At 46.5% G+C, this 15,943-nt stretch overlaps 1 pseudogene; it reads right to left on the reverse strand.

The window, feature by feature from the left end:
• Positions 1-4,890: 4,890 nt before the first annotated feature.
• LOC141135876 (5S ribosomal RNA) lies at positions 4,891-5,009 on the reverse strand (annotated as a pseudogene).
• Between the last annotated feature and the right edge of the window lie 10,934 nt (positions 5,010-15,943).

The following is a 15,943-nucleotide window of genomic DNA, read 5'->3' on the forward strand; positions in this document are numbered from 1 at the left end:
GGTTACTGCTGGGATAACAATGATTTTCAAATCTAAAACATATTTGGGACTTATTTTCTATAGATTACTCATGGATGACACAATTTATACAGGATACACTTTATATTCCCAAGCATCACTTAGTTACTGACGTACATATTTTCCTTTAAGAATACATGTATAACTTTTGGTTAAAATGTTACATATGTATCAAATAGCAATGAAATAATGTAAATAATATTAAGAAAGGATTACATAAGATTCGTCTACTAACGGTAGATCTTTTTTCATACCTTACTTGGAGTGAATATGGAGTCTTATTCTGGATTTTTTAGAAAGTCTTTATGTGTTGAAAATATTTTTTATATACAGTATATTAGTATCATGTCAACAAATTTACAGAACTTTATGGAGCAGACTAGACTCTATCAATATTCTGGCAAAACTTAATAACTGAAAAAACTTGCTCTGGTAGTTTGCCTGCTCCTTGCCCGCAGTACTTTTAACAGGGTTTGAATCCTTCAACCCACCATTGTTTTGGGCTGTAAGTATACTTAGCATTGAAACCAACTGAAGTATATGGATGGTGAATGGTCTTGTGTTGTGTCCCCAACTCCTCAAGAGGTCTTGTCTTGTGTCAGGTCTCCTCTTCATCAGGTCATGTCTAAAATATTAGGGCAAGCTACAAAGAATAGGATTTTTTAATACAGCTTACCTGTAAAATCCTTTTCTTGAGAGTACATCACGGGAAACAGAGGCTCTATTAATTACTTAGTGGGTTAGATAGTCACCATCAGGTGATTGGACACTGGCAAACCCTAATTACAAGGCGAGGTCCTCCCCTATATAACCCCTCCCATATGGAGGGTACCTCAGGTTTGTAGCAAAGCAATAAGTATCCCAACATATATATCCATAAATCCCGAAGAGGGGCGGGAGCTCTGTGTCACATTATGTACTCTCAAGAAAAGGATTTTACAGGTAAGCTGTATTAAAAAAGTCTATTTTCTTGTCCATACATCACAGGACACAGAGGCTCTATTAATTACTTAGTGGGATGTCCCAGAGCAATGCCCAAATTGAGGGGAGGGAGACAATACGTCTGTTCCACATGCTAGTGGACCCTTTGTTTTTAGACACAGATCAAAAAGCAGACCGCCATTGGACGTGAGGACCTATACTGCTGCCTGCAGCACACTGCGCCCGAAGGCGGTATCCTCATGCCCTTTAACATCCACTCGAAAGAATTTGGTGAATGTATGGATGGAAGACCAAGTTGCAGCCTTGCAGATCTGAGCCAAGGAGCCCTGGTGAAGCACTGCCCATGAAGCACTTAGTGCTCTAATCGAGTGCGCTCTCAAATGAAACCATAAGCCTGAACAATAACCTGACGAATCTACTTAGAGATAGTGGATTTTGAAGGCTGCCTGGCCCTTTCTAGGACCTTCCGGCAGCACAAACAAAGCATCAGCTTTTTGTATCAGGGCAATCGCTTTCAGATAGACCTTGACTGCTCTTACTACTTTAAGAGAGTGTAACAACCTTTCTTCCGCAGAATGCAGACCCGTACAAGGATGGTAGGACAACATCTTGGTTCAGATGAAAACCTGATACCACCTTAGGCAGCAAAAAGCTGTTAATTCTGATACCCCTCTAGCAGAGGATATGACAACCAGAAACTTGATCTTCTGCTCAAAAGAACCAAAAGAATATGGCGTATTAGTTCAGAAGGCTGTTTTTGTAAAAAAACAGACCATTCAAATCCCAAAAGGCACAAGGCACAAGGGAGACTCAACTGGTGGAATTAAACGCGATACCCCTTGGATAAAAAGCCTGGACTAAGGAATTTAATAAGACGAGAACTGACCCTTGATGTGCTCAAGGCCAGTTTCATTTCTACCCCTAACTGCCACTACTATACCTTTGAGGATGCCAACCCCTGGATTCACGCCAGGAAACATATGCCTTCCAGGCTCTGTGATAGACGAGCCTGGAGTCCAGCCCCCTAGCATTAACCAGAGTAGAGAGAACTGGACCCGAAAGCCCATGACTTTTCAGGATGTAGATATCAACAGTCAAACCATCCAATTTAGATTCCGTAAGGTAGGATGGAATACTAATCCCTGTGAGAGCAGGTCTAGGCGTAGTGGAAGAATCCACAGTCTTCCTACCGCCATCTTTACGATTCCTGTATACCAAGGCCTTCTGGACCAGGCTGGAGCCACCAGAGCAACCAGTTGCTTCCCCGCCCCAATCCTGTGAAGAAGACGCGGAAGAGCGGAACCGGAGAAAACACCTAGGTCAGAGAAAACTGATCCCAAGGAATTATCAATGCATCTGTTCCACATGCTAGTGGACCCTTTGTTTTTTTAAAAAAATTGTCCGGCTTTATGTTGAACCTGGAGTCTAGAAGATCTACATCCAGGGTACCCCATTTCTGGCATATAGCCTGAAATATGGAGGGGTGTAGAGACCATTCTCCGGGACACAGCTGCTGGCGGCTTAGATAATCCGCCTGCCGATTTTCCATCCTTGGAATGAAGGCTGCAGATAGGCAAGGAACATGCCTCTCTGTCAAAACAAAAATGGTTCACCTCCCTCTGGGCATTCGACTCCTGGTGCCTGCTTGATTGATATAGGTCACTGCTGTAGCATCATCGGATTGTATCCAGACAGGACATCCTTGTGACCTGTAAGTCCAGGCCCTGAGGGACAAATGTACTGAATCTCCATAATATTGACGGGCAGGAACCTTTCGGTTTGGACCACTTTCTTGGAGCAAAAGCTCTTCTAGAACTGCACCCTAGCCTATAAGGCTGGTATCCATAGTTACCACTTTCCTGGTGACTGGAATAGAGGATTTTCCTGTAGACTTTTGGCTAACAACCACCAACTGAGGCTCTTACATACTTCTAATGTCAGGCACCTGGGAAAAACTTAGGCTTGGATCCTCTTGCTCAAAGCAGACAGTATGCTGTTCAGTAATGGCGTTGAGTGAAAACTGGGCGAAAGGAACAGCCTTAAATGAGGCTACCATCTTCCCCAACAACCTCATACAAAGGCAAATGGAAGGTCTATCCCTTGCTTTGCCCACTTGGGCCAAATCTTTATGGTCTTGGCTTTTGATTTGGGTAAAAGATACCTTGCTTTGGGCTATGTCCCCAAATACTCTAGCCTCTATAGGGGGTATAAAGACCATGCTGGACACACTTAGGTCCAGCAATGCTACCGACTGATCTATCGGCAGCAGACTGCCTTTGTATGCCATTACTGCTATACCCTGAGCCATTTAGACCCACTAGAGGCGGGCCCTAGCAGTTTATAAAAGACTTGAGCATGGTGGCAAACCGCAAGGGCAAGCCTACCAACTAGAATAGGTGCTGTTTCCCTGTGAATTGCATACAAGTTCTGAAAACACATATGCAAACGATTCTCCATATGTGTAAGTGGCAAGAGTTAACGCCATATGCCTCAAAAGAAGCGTACGTGAAGCATGAATTTTCTACAATACAGTAAAACCTTGGTTTGCAAGCATGTTCCAGAAACATGCTTGTAATCCAAAGCACTTGTGTATCAAAGCATTTTTTTATAGGGTATAAAAGAGAAGAGAGGCACCTCTGAGTGTAGCAATAAGTTGCTAAATGTTGTACCTTCATTAAATGTAACCATATTGCTATACTTAGAGGCTCCTCTCTTCTTTTTTATACTCAGCTGTGACATGACGCTACTCTTATATCAAGACATCGTTTGTATATCAAGGCAAAATTTATTAAAACATTTTGCTTGTCTTGCAAAATGCTCTCAAACCAAGTTACTCTCAAACCAAGGTTTTACTGTATGTTTAAAAACATAAAACGTGTGCGCTGTACACATGCTTACCTATAGCACGTGTGCTATGGAACGGGCACCTTGCAAGCAAGCATGCGTCTCTAAATGTGTAATGCAAGATTACATATCATATAACCAGGCAGACACGTATTCCTATGTGAACATAAGGAATCCTGTATAATTAAGGAGGCTAAGTTAACATGTCTCATTTTGCAACCATGCAAATCTAGGTGATCATGCAACCTTAGACGACCATGCATTCTTATGCTATTCAGCAGCTTTTATGCGACCAAATATTCTATGCATTATAGGCACTACTGTGCGGACAAGTACCCTTGTGAGACTAAGGACTCTTGTGTGATCAAGCACCCCTGTGCGATCCAGCATCTTTATGCAATCAAGCATCTTTATGCGATTTTAAGCAATTCTGAAAAAAAAATTTGCTTCTCCGTGTGACCAAGTATCCTTGAGTAATCAAGGACTCTTGTGGGATCAAGCACCCCTGTGTGATCCCGCATCTTTATGCAATCAAGCATCTTTATGCGTTTTTAGGCATTTCTGTAAAAACAAGCCTCTCTGCGTGACCAAGTATCCTTGGGTAATCAAGGACTCTTGTGAGGTCAAACACACTGGGGTGATCCCTCAACTTTATGCACCCAAGCATTCTTATGCGATTTAGCAATTTTTGTGAAAACAAGCCTTTCTGCGTGAGCAAGTATCCCTGGGCAAACAAGGACTCTTGTGGGGTCAAGCATTCTTGTGTGACCCCGTAAGCAAACAGGCATTTATGCGTTTTTAGGCAATTATGCGATTTTAGGCATTCACGCGATTTTTAGGCATTTCTGCGCAAATAAGCACTTAATGACCAAGCATTCTCATGCGACTATGTAAGTCCACCACAAACAGAAAAAAGCATGTATCTCTATGTGTATTACATGTTATGCCACATGCATCTTGTACATTCCAATACTCAGGTAATTTATGCAAATATGTGGACAGCTAAAAATAAAGTTATCCTCCACTGACGTGCATTCCCTTCGCTCATGCGTTTAGCTGTTTGTGTTAGCAACAATGTGCACAGACCGTGTACAGCACCTGGTATTCCCAGACTGTCTCCCATCCAGGTACTAACCAGGTCCGACCCTGCTTAGCCTCTGAGATCAGACGAGATCGGGTGCTTTCAGGGTGATGTGGCCGTAGGCATCTGAGCAGTTGTGCATTTGGCTAGTTTGTAAGTAGGGATGAGCCGAACACCCCCCTGTTCGGTTCGCACCAGAACATGCGAACAGGAAAAAAGTTCGTTCGAACATGCGAACACCGTTAAAGTCTATGGGACACGAACATGAATAATCAAAAGTGCTAATTTTCAAGGCTTATATGCAAGTTATTGTCATAAAAAGTGTTTGGGGACCTGGGTCCTGCCCCAGGGGACATGGATCAATGCAAAAAAAAGTTTTAAAAACGGCCGTTTTTTCAGGAGCAGTGATTTTAATAATGCTTAAAGTCAAACAATAAAAGTGTAATATCCCTTTAAATTTCGTACCTGGGGGGTGTCTATAGTGTGCCTGTAAAGGGGCGCATGTTTCCTGTGTTTAGAACAGTCTGACAGCAAAATGACATTTTGAAGGAAAAAACTCATTTAAAACTACCCGCGGCTATTGCATTGCCGACAATACACATAGAAGTTCATTGATAAAAACGGCATGGGAATTCCCCAAAGGGGAACCCCGAACCAAAATTTAAAAAAAAAAATGACGTGGGGGTCCCCCTAAATTCCATACCAGGCCCTTCAGGTCTGATATGGATATTAAGGGGAACCCCGGCCAAAATTTAAAAAAAAAAATGACGTGGGGTTCCCCCTAAATTCCATACCAGACCCTTCAGGTCTGGTATGGATTTTAAGGGGAACCCCGCGCCAAAAAAAAAAAAAAAAAACGGCGTGGGGTCCCCCCAAAAATCCATACCAGACCCTTATCCGAGCACGCAACCTGGCAGGCCGCAGGAAAAGAGGGGGGGACGAGAGTGCGGCCCCCCCTCCCTCCTGAACCGTACCAGGCCACATGCCCTCAACATTGGGAGGGTGCTTTGGGGTAGCCCCCCAAAACACCTTGTCCCCATGTTGATGAGGACAAGGGCCTCATCCCCACAACCCTGGCCGGTGGTTGTGGGGGTCTGCGGGCGGGGGGCTTATCGGAATCTGGAAGCCCCCTTTAACAAGGTGACCCCCAGATCCCGGCCCCCCCCCTGTGTGAAATGGTAAGGGGGTACATAAGTACCCCTACCATTTCACGAAAAAAGTGTCAAAAATGTTAAAAATGACAAGAGACAGTTTTTGACAATTCCTTTATTTAAATGCTTCTTCTTTCTTCTATCTTCCTTCATCTTCTGGTTCTTCTGGCTCTTCTGGTTCTTCTGGTTCTTCCTCCGGCGTTCTCGTCCAGCATCTCCTCAGCGGCGTCTTCTGTCTTCTTCTCCTCGGGCCGCTCCGCACCCATGGCATGGGGGGGAGGCTCCCGCTCTTCTCTTCTTCTCTTCTTCTTTTCTTCTTTTCTTCTCTTCTTCTTCATTTTCTTCTCCGGGCCGCTCCGCAATCCATGCTGGCATGGAGGGAGGCTCCCGCTGTGTGACGGCGCCCCTCGTCTGACAGTTCTTAAATAACGGGGGGGGGCGGGGCCACCCGGTGACCCCGCCCCCCTCTGACGCACGGTGACTTGACGGGACTTCCCTGTGACGTCACGGGGAATGCCACAGGGAAGTCCCGTCAAGTCACCGTGCGTCAGAGGGGGGCGGGGTCACCGGGTGGCCCCGCCCCCCCGTTATTTAAGAACTGTCAGACGAGGAGCGCCGTCACACAGCGGGAGCCTCCCTCCATGCCAGCATGGATTGCGGAGCGGCCCGGAGAAGAAAATGAAGAAGAAGAGAAGAAGAAAAGAAAAGAAGAAGAGAAGAAGAGAAGAGCGGGAGCCTCCCCCCCATGCCATGGGTGCGGAGCGGCCCGAGGAGAAGAAGACAGAAGACGCCGCGGAGGAGATGCTGGACGAGAACGCCGGAGGAAGAACCAGAAGAACCAGAAGAGCCAGAAGAACCAGAAGATGAAGGAAGATAGAAGAAAGAAGAAGCATTTAAATAAAGGAATTGTCAAAAACTGTCTCTTGTCATTTTTAACATTTTTGACACTTTTTTCGTGAAATGGTAGGGGTACTTATGTACCCCCTTACCATTTCACACAGGGGGGGGCCGGGATCTGGGGGTCACCTTGTTAAAGGGGGCTTCCAGATTCCGATAAGCCCCCCGCCCGCAGACCCCCACAACCACCGGCCAGGGTTGTGGGGATGAGGCCCTTGTCCTCATCAACATGGGGACAAGGTGTTTTGGGGGGCTACCCCAAAGCACCCTCCCAATGTTGAGGGCATGTGGCCTGGTACGGTTCAGGAGGGAGGGGGGGCCGCACTCTTGTCCCCCCCTCTTTTCCTGCGGCCTGCCAGGTTGCGTGCTCGGATAAGGGTCTGGTATGGATTTTTGGGGGGACCCCACGCCGTTTTTTTTTTTTGGCGCGGGGTTCCCCTTAAAATCCATACCAGACCTGAAGGGTCTGGTATGGAATTTAGGGGGAACCCCACGTCATTTTTTTTTTAAATTTTGGCCGGGGTTCCCCTTAATATCCATACCAGACCTGAAGGGCCTGGTATGGAATTTAGGGGGACCCCCACGTCATTTTTTTTTTAAATTTTGGCCGGGGTTCCCCTTAATATCCATACCAGACCTGAAGGGCCTGGTATGGAATTTAGGGGGACCCCCACGTCATTTTTTTTTTTTAATTTTGGTTCGGGGTTCCCCTTTGGGGAATTCCCATGCCGTTTTTATCAATGAACTTCTATGTGTATTGTCGGCAATGCAATAGCCGCGGGTAGTTTTAAATGAGTTTTTTCCTTCAAAATGTCATTTTGCTGTCAGACTGTTCTAAACACAGGAAACATGCGCCCCTTTACAGGCACACTATAGACACCCCCCAGGTACGAAATTTAAAGGGATATTACACTTTTATTGATTGACTTTAAGTATTATTAAAATCACTGCTCCTGAAAAAACGGCCGTTTTTAAAACTTTTTTTTGCATTGATCCATGTCCCCTGGGGCAGGACCCAGGTCCCCAAACACTTTTTATGACAATAACTTGCATATTAGCCTTTAAAATTAGCACTTTTGATTTCTCCCATAGACTTTTAAAGGGTGTTCCGCGGCATTCGAATTTGCCGCGAACACCCCAAATTGTTCGCTGTTCGGTGAACTTGCAAACAGCCAATGTTCGAGTCGAACATGAGTTCGACTCGAACTCGAAGCTCATCCCTATTTGTAAGCAAGCACCTGCATGAGGACCTTGTGGAGATTATACACCTCTTTGTAGTAATGGACGGACTTGGAAAAGGTACAAGATGCCTATGGGAATTAAAAAAAAAACCCAAGTAGGAGACAGAGGCTTTGGCCGTCTAGGCTGAGGGTAAGTTATATGCAGCCTGAATCTCTGTAAAAGATTGCAGCTACAACTCCAGAGCTTGAAAGACTTCTAATACCTCCGCCTCGTCAGATTGCACCTGTTCCCTGTCCCCTGATGGTGATCTTTCATCATCAGATTGTTGATCCTCTTGCTTGAGGATTTAGGACAGGGAAAGAGGAACTACCCCAATTTTTGCCCTCTTGTGGGGATGCTGCAATTAAGCAGCTAACTTCTCCTGTACACCACAAACTGCAAATGCAAACAACCGTCTTTAAAGACCTATGCAGGGCTTCAATGTGGGGAGAGGCTGCAAGCCTGACAGGTGCAATGGCTCATCCTGTGTGGCTGCCTCCAGTCTTTCAGGGGGGAATAGAACCCTTAGATCTAGGCTCTTTTACCTGCCCCTGAAGCCCTCTTACGGGGAGACATAGTCCTAAGCTGACAAAGCAGAGGTACTCGTATAAATGCAATCACTGTTGTGCCTAGTCTTACAATATTATTATTTGCTTAGTCTGCACAACCTGATGCTGAGGTGTCTTAGATATGCCTGGATCCGAACCCACCGAGATGCTTACTGCCCACAGCTCCGTGCCCCACCACCTACAGGGCTCTGGTGTCCTGGGCTTTTAAAAAACAGTCGCTTCGTGCATGCGCACTGATGCACCATGCATGCCGCAAGTGCACGGTGCTAGCAACCATGCCCCCCTTCTTCCCCACCGAATCCGCCATAAAAGCACGCCCCCTGCTCATGTGCGCACGTAAAATCGTCATGGCGGCAGCCGGGGGCGAGAGGGGAGAAAGAAGACCACCTGAGGACTGCGTGGGATCCCCCTTTCAGTTTATGTAGCAGAGCCTACAGCAGAGGGAGTGAGCGGCTTCACTGAGAGTGTATCCTGGATGGCATGTAAGTATACACCAGGTATGTCTCTTACTCCCTCTAGTGGTGGAAACCAGGTAAAACATGCAAACTACTCAAAAGAAGATAATCCATAATGTGTATACTTTAGGATTGTCTTCACTTAGCTTATCCCCACCGCAGGAACTGCTGAGAATAGACAGATCCAACCTTCATCCATCACGGCGGGTAGCATTGTGCCAACCTTCAGGGTTCTGGGTTCCTACTCAACGGATCCTCTTCCCTGGACCTGTAGAAGACTCTGCCATAAACTTTTTGTGCAACTTAAATTTGTGCACCAAAGCGCTGGATCCCAGAGCCCAGTCCTCAAAGAGAGACATTACAGGCAAACCCTTGTTTCTTCTTTCACGAAGCCCGGGTACCATCCATCGTAGGCATTTTTATTGGCCTGAAGCATGGATCCTGTTTTATAGCTCCTAGGCCCCTGCAGAGACCATCAAACAGAGCTTTCTTTTTAGCACATCTTTAACGTGACCAACCACCTTGGACACTGGCGAAAAAACCGAGGTACTCTCCATATGGGAGGGGTTACGTACATAAAACACGTACATAAAACAGTACATAATATACATATAGTATGAGAGAAACACTTCTCTTATAGCCCTACGCGTTCCGGGAATTTTCGGGGTGAATCCCTTCTTCAGAGGCAAAAAGAAAGAAGAAAAATGCATCGGTGTTCCTCTCATACTATATGTATATTATGTACTGTTTTATTTACGGTGTTGTTTCACACCATCACATTTTTTAACTTATAAAATAATACATTTTTCTATGTTTCAAAATACTTTTTTTTTCAAAAGTTGGCCCTTAAAGTTCCATAGTAACGGGGGTACTTTCTTTCTTTAACCATACAATATATTGGGACGTTGGCAACAAAAAATGGAGCTTTCTCATTCTCCCTAGTGGTTCCCTTTCTATAATTCCTTTTATAAATGAACATAGTGAACACACTCGCTCTCTGTGTTCAAAGCTGAAGCATATTAAAGTGATTGTAAACCCACTTTTTGGACTTTTACCTATAGGTAAGCATACAATAAGGCTTACCTATAGGTAGTGGAAATATCTCCTAAACGTGCGCCGTTTAGGAGATATTTCACTTGGAGTCCTCCGGAAATTCCAACGGCGCATGCGCGGGGTAGAACCGAAACTAAGTGCCGTTTCTTCCCTAGTCTATGCCGTTAGTCACGGCTCCCGTGCGCATGCGTGGCAGTGACGTCACGAGGCTCCGGCGAATCACAGAGCTGGAATCCATGGCCCGGAAGGAAGAGGGCCAGAAGATGGACGCTGCCCATACAGGGAACATCGCTGGATTCTTTTGCAGGTAAGTGGCACATAATGGGCTAGTATGCGATGCATACTAGCCCATTATGCTTTTCATTTGCAGGCTGCAGCAGCGAGAAAAAGAGGAAGTAAAACCCAATCAACATTATCACAAATCAACACCGAACTCTTGTTCACACAATAGCAGAGTTAATTAACACAAACAACAATGGGGATCTAATGACTCTTAGACGCCCTACTAGACTTATTTACAATACACATTCTAGCAGGCAACAGACAGACAGGTGGCTGGAATTGACATTAGCATCTCCTAACAGTATTTGTCCCAGCATTATGAATCAGCCAGTATTTGCCAATATGGCAAATCCAGGGTCCCAGAGTCTGTGTGTCCTGGGGGACCAGGACCCGAATCCACAGTAATACCACCTCAAGGATCCCCAGGCATACAGCTAACAAAGAGCACCATTCCCCCAAATGCCAGGGCCAACGATCGATTGGCAGGAGGCTAGCATTCAGTCCCCTCCAAAAGTCTCTCTCCCGGCTAGTTCTGTCACATTTCTCCCCTTTCGGCAGGAGACTAACACAGGAGGAGACCCCAGACGGGTTGACTCCGAAGTTAGTCAGTAGTTCCAGTCCTCTAATGCCTGTACCCACACAGTACCCCAAACAAATTGTTCCAAACAAAGCATTACTCACCCAGCCAACCTCTGCCTCTCTCAGAGAACATATCTGCCACTGGGGAGAGGCCTGGACTGGCCCTTCTCCCTGGAGTGCTTTCTGCCACTGGAGAGAAGACAGGATGTCTGGGCTCACTCCATCATGCTGTTGGGGATCTGGGCTGACTGCCCAGCATCCCTGGGGTATACAGGTGGAGACTGAAGTCCCATCCACCTTCACAGGAAATCCATCCTCTGTTAGTTGAGGGCAGAGTCCAGCAGTACTCGGCCCTGTTGCCAGCCCTTCTGCTGGAAACCCCACACCATCTGCTCCGGCTAACTGTTGGGGAGGGAGGCCGACTGCCCCGCCTCCCTGGAACTCTGTAGTTGTTGCCGGTGCTTGGCAGAGGTTGGTAGCACTCTGCCCTGTTGCCAGCACTTCTGCTGGGGACTCCGCATCTTCCGCTCCAGCTAACCATTGGGGCAGGAGGCTGGCTTCCTCCACTCCATAACTGTGTAGGTGCCATTGGGGAGGTGAGCCAGCTGCTTCCTTTTCCATTCCCTCATCTGGATGTTGGGACGATATGTCTGTGGTACTGTCTCCCAGGTGCACGGATCTTTGCTGGGGAGGAAAGACCACTTCTTCCACCCTGGCCAACTGTTGGGGAGGGACGACGAACACCTCCTCTCCCTTCTCCCCCTGTATCCTGATCTGCTGCTGGGAACTGACCACCTCCTTCTCACCCTGAGCCTTTGGAACTGCTGCAGGTGTAGGGCAGAGATCTTGGACCCTCTGTCCGGTTGCCAGCGCTTCAGCTAGGGAAGTTCCTTGTAACTTCACAGATACTTCTGTTGGTGCTGGGCAGAGTACAGTGAAGTTTGGCCCTAATAACAGCTCTTCTTCTGCTGGAGGCTCACCAGGTTGTTCTTCCTCAGCAGAAAAGTCTATCAAATCCCCTGTCTCTGCAACTGGTGTCTGGGGATAAAGGTTCACCATCTCCTCTCCATGGAACCCAGAAGATGCTATCAGTGCTGGGCAGAGCACAATGAAGTTTGACCCTAATAACAGCTCTTCTTCTGCTGGAGGCTCACCAGTTTGTTCTTCCTCAGCAGAAAAGTCTATCAAATCTCCTGTCTCTGCAACTGGTGTCTGGGGATAAAGGTTCACCATCTCCTCTCCGTGGAACCCAGAAGATGCTATCAGTGCTGGGCAGAGGTTAGCAGAGCTCTGCCCTGTTGTCAGCACTTCAGGTTTGGGGACGGCAATCTTCAGATTTTCCACTGCCGATTCTCTGGCATGCTGCTGGACAGGCACATTCCTCCATCCAAGATCATCCCATACAGAAACAGGATCATCAAGGTCAGTCAGCACTTGCTGCATCCGCCATAATAACTCCGCCTCCCTAGCTGTGGGGGCAGGTTGGCAAAGCACACTGTTACTCTGCCACATTGTCAACTCTTCAGCCAGGATTTCAGAGTTGTCAACTGGTATTTCCTGATAATCCCAGGCAAAGGGAGCCCCACCCTGCTGCTGAGCAGAGTCTAGCAGCTGTCTGTAGGCCATCTCAAGCTCCCATTCCTGTACGGCCAGAAACTCCAAATCTTCCTGTGCCCAGTGCACTTCCGAGACATTCAGTCTTAGCTCTCTGTGCTCCATTATTTCCTCCAAACGCCACTCCCGATCACTCCCAAAGTCAGGGTCCCTGGACAGCCTCCAGTACAACAATCCCAGGCCATCATAGTCAAAGCCTGCCGTGGGGCTGTCATCCGCTGTCCATGGGCACACTTGGGCTACATACCACTGGAGGGCTCTGTAGCTCTCATCCAACCTCATTTCTGCCCGGATCAGCCTGCTTAACTCAGCTGTCCACTCCTGGTTCGGCTGTTCCCCCAATAACAGTACTTCATACTGCGACCAGTACCTTACATGGATGGAGGGGAGAACTTTTCCCTGGTTTCGCTGCTCACGGGCTAGCGCTTCCTTCCAGAGTTCACAGCGGATAGAATCAAACCATCCTAGCAGGACCTGCTCTGATACTGGTCCTCTGTGCTGTATCTGCATCTCTCGCAACCTCCTTCTGAATTCCTCTTCCATGGTGGCTGGTATCTGTACCTCTCCTCTCCTGCTATCTGGACCTTGGATCCAGGTGATGGTTTGGATGTGTTCACGGCAAGGAAGCACGATCCCACCATTCCCTCCACGGCTCTCAAGTAAGTCTTTTAGCGTAGCTCTCCTGCAGGCCGGTTTGGAGTGTCCCAGTAACTGGAGAGCAAATCCCATGGCTGCCAACCAATGTAACGAGACCCTGCTCGCTCGATTCCACTCTCCCGACACTCCTCTGCTGCTATAGAATCAGATTGCAGATCGCACGTCTGATGGTTCAGTCATCCGATGCTCCGGGATTAGAACTACAGCTATGTGCCATTCTAATCCAGTTGTGTAGCTCAGAACAAACACCAGGCAGGCAGTATGTAAGTTCAACCAGGAATCTCTTTTATTGAAAGGAATACAGGCTCTTTTATACATTAAAAGAGGAGGTGTATACCTCCTGCTCATATTACTCTGAACATACACCTGTGACCAGAAACCTAATTAACATGGGCTAATTAACTAATCCCTTTAGACAGCCTAGATGACTCAGACATGACCTTTAGGCCAGACTGGCCATCTTGTAGCTCAGAAAACCCAATCAACATTATCAGAAATCAACACCGAACTCTTGTTCACACAATAGCAGAGTTAATTAACACAAACAACAATGGGGATCTAATGACTCTTAGACCCCCTACTAGACTTATTTACAATACACATTCTAGCAGGCAACAGACAGACAGGTGGCTGGAATTGACATTAGCATCTCCTAACAGTATTTGTCCCAGCATTATGAATCACCCAGTATTTCTAATATGTCAAATCAAGGGTCCCCAGAGTCTGTGTGTCCTGGGGGACCAGGACCCAAATCCACAGTAATACCATCTCAAGGGTCCCCAGTCATACAGCTCACAAAGAGCACCGTTTCCCCAAATGCCAGGGCCCACGATCGATCGGCAAGAGGCTAGCATTCAGTCCCCTCCAAAAGTCTCTCTCTCGGCTAGGTCTGTAACAGCACTACACTAACTTGTAGCTTTAGCTGAACACTGTGCAGAGGTCGCACTACACTAACTTGTAGTTTTAGCTGAAAACTGTGCAGAGGTCGCACTACACTAAATTGTAGCTTTAGCTGAACACTGTGCAGAAGTCGCACTACACTAACTTGTAGCTTTAGCTGAACACTGTGCAGAGGTCGCACTACACTAACTTGTAGCTTTAGCTGAACACTGTGCAGAGGTTGCACTACACTAACTTGTAGCTTTAGCTGAACACTGTGCAGAGGTCGCACTACACTAACTTGTAGCTTTAGCTGAACACTGTGCAGAGGTCGCACTACACTAACTTGTAGCTTTAGCTGGACACTATGCAGAAGTCGCACTATACTAACTTGTAGCTTTAGCTGAACACTGTGCAGAGGTCGCACTACACTAACTTGTAGCTTTAGCTGAACACTGTGCAGAGGTCTCACTACACTAACTTGTAGCTTTAGCTGAACACTGTGCAGAGGTCGCACTCCACTAAAAAATAATGTAGCTTCTGCGGTAGTGATAGGATCAGTAAAACACCACCAATCTTCTACAGGTAGCTTTAGCCGAACACTGCGCACATGTCACACTACACTAACTGTAAATACTGTAGCTAATAGGACTAATAGGATCAGAAGAACACCAGCAATTTTCTTCAAATACTGTAACAACACCTGCCTGCCTTTCAGTAGGAAGATAATAATAGGAACGGATCTAGCTAAACTGAATACAGTGTATATATATATATATATATATATATATATATATATATATATATATATATATATATATATATATATATATATATATATATATATATACATACATACAATACCTGGGATGCATATATATACACAATACACTGTAAGTGCAACTAACTGACTGACTTTCCTGCCTAATCTATCTAACTTAAATCAAATGACACTGTCTCTCTGTCTTTCAACGTCGAAACACACTATACAGGGCCGACGTGCAGGCGGCCTTATATAGTGTGGGGTGTGTACTAAACCCCCTGAGCCATAATTGGCCAATTACAGCTCTCTGTACAGACGGCGCTGTGATTGGCCAAGCATGCGGGTCATAGTGCATGCTTGGCCAATCATCGGCCAGCAATGCACTGCAATGCCGCAGTGAATTATGGGCCGTGACGCGCCACTCGAATTTGGGGCGAACAGCCCATATCATTCGCAATTCGGCGAACGGTCGAACAGACGATGTTCAAGTCGAACATGGGTTCGACTCGATCACTAAGCTCATCCCTAATCAGTGGTAACCAGGGGGAAAGGAAAGATGCAATTTGTCATACAACTTCTAGGCAAAATTAATGAGTGTTGTCAGGGGAGAGAGGTGTACCATACATGGACTGATCCCAAAGTGCCCACAGATTATGAAATTGTTATGGGGTGTCAGCAAATGTGGCCATGAGATGTTTCATAATTCTGATATCCATAATAATATACAGGAGTTCTATGGGGGATGGGTTGGTCAACCAGTGAAGGGGCATTGCTTACATGGGTAATTAGCTATTTTAGAGTGTTTAGGCTTGCCAAGGAAATGTAGGAATCAACAAAAAATGGATAGGATCTAATGGGAATGACATATTAAAGAGTTGCTATAGAATAGACAGTACATGGGTCGAATAGGGTTGCATGTGAGCGCATAGCCAGAATAT

Source organism: Aquarana catesbeiana, linkage group LG03 (assembly GCF_042186555.1).
Source record: "Aquarana catesbeiana isolate 2022-GZ linkage group LG03, ASM4218655v1, whole genome shotgun sequence".
NCBI lineage: Eukaryota > Metazoa > Chordata > Amphibia > Anura > Ranidae > Aquarana > Aquarana catesbeiana.